Genomic DNA, 4,335 nt, shown 5'->3' on the forward strand with positions numbered 1-4,335 from the left:
GATGCTAGGAACCTTTATGTACAAGTATTTTTGTGGACTTATGCTTTCATTTTTCTTGGGTAAATAACTAACAGAGGAATGGCTGGATTATATGATGGGTGTATATTTAATTTTTAAAGATATTGCTAATCTGTTTTCCAAAGTTTGTGGCATTTTCTATTTTCATAAGTGGTGTATGAAAGTTCCAGATTTTTCACTACTTTTCCAAACCCTGCCCGATATGGTCAATTAAAAAAACAAATCAGCCACTCTAACAGATGTGTAACAGTACCTCATTGTGGTACGTTTCTACAATGACTGATGAGATTGAACATCTTTTTATGTGCTTATTTGCCATCATTTTTCTTCTTTGGGGAAATGTCTGTTCAGGTCTTTTGTCCATAATTTCATACTTCTATTGGAATTTTTTTTCTTATTACTGAGTTTTGAGAGTTCTTTATATGTTCTGGGTATAAGTCTTTTAACAGATATGTGACTTGCAAATACTTTATCACAGCCTGTGGTTTTCCTTTTCATTCCATTAACTATCTTCTGAAGGCACTGTGACAGAAAATTTTAATTTCAATAAAGTTCAATTTATCAATTTTCTCTGTCACAGATTGTACTTAGGTATTGTAGCTAATAAGTTTGTGCCGATACCTATTTTTTCTAGAAGCTTTGTAATTTTAGGTTTGGCATTTAGGTCTATGATCTATTTTGGGGCAAATTTTGTATATAACGTGAGGTATGGATTGATGTTGGGGTTTTTTTGCATATGGATATCTAATTATTCCAGTATTATTTTCTGATTTTTTGAAAAGACTATTCTATTTACACAGAAATGCCTTTGCAATTTTGTCAAAAACCAGTTTCCCACATATATGTGTGTGTGTGTGTGTGTGTGTGTGTGTGTGTGTGTGTATTTTGGGGATCTATATTCTGTAGCATTGATGAATTCATCTTTATACCAATACCACACATGCAGATTCATAATGAGCTTTGACATCAGGTAATGTTAATTCTCTAAATTTACTCTTTTTCAAAGGTGTTTTTGGCTATTCTAGGTCCTTTTATTTTCTATAAATTAAGAATCAGTTTGTCATTTTCTACAAAAAATCCCATGCTGGGATTATAAATGAAAATTCATAATATTTGTAGGTCACTTTTTAGACTTGATATCTTAGAAATATTGAGTCATTTGACTCAAGAAGATGGTGTATCTATTTATTTAGGGCTTCTTTCAGTGACATTTTGAAGTTTTCACTGTACAGAACTTCCATGTTTTGTCAAATTTATCTCTCCTTACTTTGTTTCTGATGCTATTGCAAATAATGTTATTTTGAAGTTTCAAATCCTGATTGTTTATCAATAATATAGAGAAGTACAATTGATTTTTGTATTTTGATTTTGTGTCCTGAAACATTCCTAAATTCAGTGATAAATTCTGTAGATTTTTTTCTCTTGGTAGATATTATCAGATTTCCAGTTATACCTTTGTGAACCATGTTTTTTTGCAAATACAGTTTTACTTGTTTCTTATGCCTTTTTCTTTCTCTCTCTCTGAGTAGAAATTCCAGTACAATGTTGAATAAAATTGGTGATAGCAGATATCTTTGTCTTGTTTCTGATGTTTGGGGGAAAGTTTTCAGCCTTTCACTAATAAATATTATAAATATAATGTTTGTTGTAGGTTCTTTGTAAATGCCCTTTATCAAGTTGAGGTAGTTCTGTTTTAGTCTTAGTTTGTTGAGAGTTTTATGACAAATGGATTTGGGATTTTGTCAAATGCTTTGTTTGTATGTCTGTTGAAATGATTATATGGTTTTTCTTTTTTTGATTGTTAGTATAGTGAATTACATTAATTGATTTGTAAATGTTAAACCAATCTGACATTCCTGGTATAAATGTCACTTTGTCATGATGCCTCATCTTTTTTTATATGTTATAGGATTTGATTTGCTAAAATATTGTTTAGAATTTTTACATCCATGTTAACGAAGGATGTTGGCCAGTAGTTTCCTATTCCGATAATAGCTTTGTCTGGATTTGGTAATAGCATGATGATGGCCTCCAATAATGAGTTGGAACATTTCCCTCCGTTTTAAATTTTCTGGAGGAATTTGCATAGAATTGTATTTTTTTCCTTAGGTGTTTAGTAGAATTCATCAGTGAATCCATCTAGTTCTGAATTTTCTGAGAAAATTTTTAACTAAAAATCCAATCTAACAGATAAAAGATTAGTATCTTCACTCTTTTTTTCTTGATCAGTCTGGACAAAGTCTTTCAATTTTATTCTTTATTCAAATAATAACATTTTTGTTTTGTTGTTTTTTTCTCTACTTTGTTTTCATTGATTTCTGCCCTTTAAAAATTACAGCATTTATTCTAGTGGCTTTGGATTTTATTTGCTCTTCTTTTTCTAGTTTCTTAAGTCTGAAGCTGAGATAATTGATTTGATAACTTTCTTCTTTTACATTATAAGCATTTAGTGCTATAAATTTCTTCATAGATGCTACTTTAGTGGTATCACATATATTTAACTTGTTCTTTAAAAATTTTCATTCAGTTCCAAATGCTTTTCAGTAACTCTTCTTATTTATTTTTAGAAGTATGGTATTTAGTTTCCAATTATTTGGAGGAATTTTTCAGATATCTTTATGTTATTGATTTATCTTTTAATAGAACTGCCATATTTACTTATTTTTGTTTTAAAAACTTGACAGATAAAATTCTATGTATGTGGACCCTAAAAATGTTGATCTCTTAGAAGTAGAGAGTAGAACAGTAGTTATCAGATTTATTTTTTAAATGTTTTAACTGATTTCTAATTTAATTCTTTTTATTCAGGGAATATACTTTGTGTGATCTGAATGCTTTCAAATTTGTTGAGACTTACTTGTGATCCAGAATGTATTCCATCTTGGAAAATGTTCAGTGTGCACTTCACAGAAAGCTGTTTTTGGGTGAAGGGTCTAGGTCAAACTGATTGATACTGTTCAAATTTTCTATATCTTTACTGATTTCTAGCTAATTAGTCTGCCATTTATTGAGAAAGAGGATTGAAATCTCTGACTGTAATTGGAGATCTGTTTCTTTCTCCTTCCAGTTTTTGCTGCATTTATTTTGAACTGTTGTATTAGGTTTAGGATTATGTCTTTTTCATGAATTGACCCCTTTATCACTATGAAATAATCATCTTTATTACTGGTAATATTCTCTACTCTGAAATTTACTTTGGCTGATATGAATATAGCCACAGTAGCTTACTTTTTATTTGTATTCACATGTGCTATCTTTTGTCATTCTTTTATATTTTTGGGGGGGTACCAGATTTCTTTATTTGAAGGAATGGTACAGATCGAAAGAACTTAAGTGGATGTTTTGGTACAACTTATAGAAAAGGTAAAGGAAACCCCAACATGCATGCACTGCCTTGGTGACCAGGGAAGTCACCCCACAGCTATGGGGAAATTAGCCTGAGGCTTAGCTTTCATTATCACTTTCTCCCAGGGTGTGCTTGTCAAAGAGATATTCTGCCAAGCCAGATTTGGGTGCTCCCATCTTGTGCAAGTTGGTCACGTTCACCCAATTCTTTGATGGCTTTCACCTGCTCATTCAGGTAATGTGTCTCAATGAAGTCACACAAATGGGGGTCATTTCTGTCAGTGGCCAGTTTGTGCATTTCCAGTAGTGACTGATTCCATTTTTTTCCAAATGTAATGCACACTCTATCACATTCAGCCCACTGTCCCAGTCATCAGTCTGGTTTCTTGATATCCTGAAGGAAAATTCAGCCACCTGGTTGGTTCTGCAGTTTCATCAGTTTCTCAGCATGCTCTGTCTCCTCATGAGATTGGTGAAGAAAGTATTTGGCAAAGTTCTTCAAAGCCACATCATCACGGTCAAAGTAGTAAGACATGGACAGGTAAACGTAGGAGGCGTAGAGCTCCAGGTTGATCTGGAGGTTGATGGCGGCCTCTGAGTCCTGGTGGTAGTTCTGGCGCACCTGCGAGTTGGATGCGGTCGTCATAGCAATGACTAAGGAGAGGCTGCAGCAGCGGTGGCTGCGTGGCGCTGGAGCGGCGGGCGGGGGCCTTGGGGTGGTCTGAGGGTGCAGTGAAGACGTGACGGAGGGCTGGCTATGGGCAGCTGGCCTGGGTGGGGGACAAGCGCTGGATTCCGTCCAAGCACTGCAGAAGCAGGAAACCCCGAGGACTCTTGGCAAAGAATGTCTCTTCTTTTGTCATTCTTTCACTTTTACCCTATCTGTGACTTTATATTCTAAGTGTGTTTTTTTGTGGTTAGGTCTTGAATTTTCATTATCTATTTGACAGTCTCTCCTTTTTGATGGGGGTA

General features: G+C 34.2%; 1 pseudogene; it reads right to left on the bottom strand.

Moving 5' to 3' along the window:
• Positions 1–3,470: 3,470 nt before the first annotated feature.
• LOC101141755 (ferritin heavy chain-like) lies at positions 3,471–4,009 on the bottom strand (annotated as a pseudogene).
• Positions 4,010–4,335: the final 326 nt, after the last annotated feature.

Source organism: Gorilla gorilla, chromosome 5 (genome assembly GCF_029281585.2).
Source record: "Gorilla gorilla gorilla isolate KB3781 chromosome 5, NHGRI_mGorGor1-v2.1_pri, whole genome shotgun sequence".
Classification (NCBI taxonomy): Eukaryota; Metazoa; Chordata; class Mammalia; order Primates; family Hominidae; genus Gorilla; species Gorilla gorilla.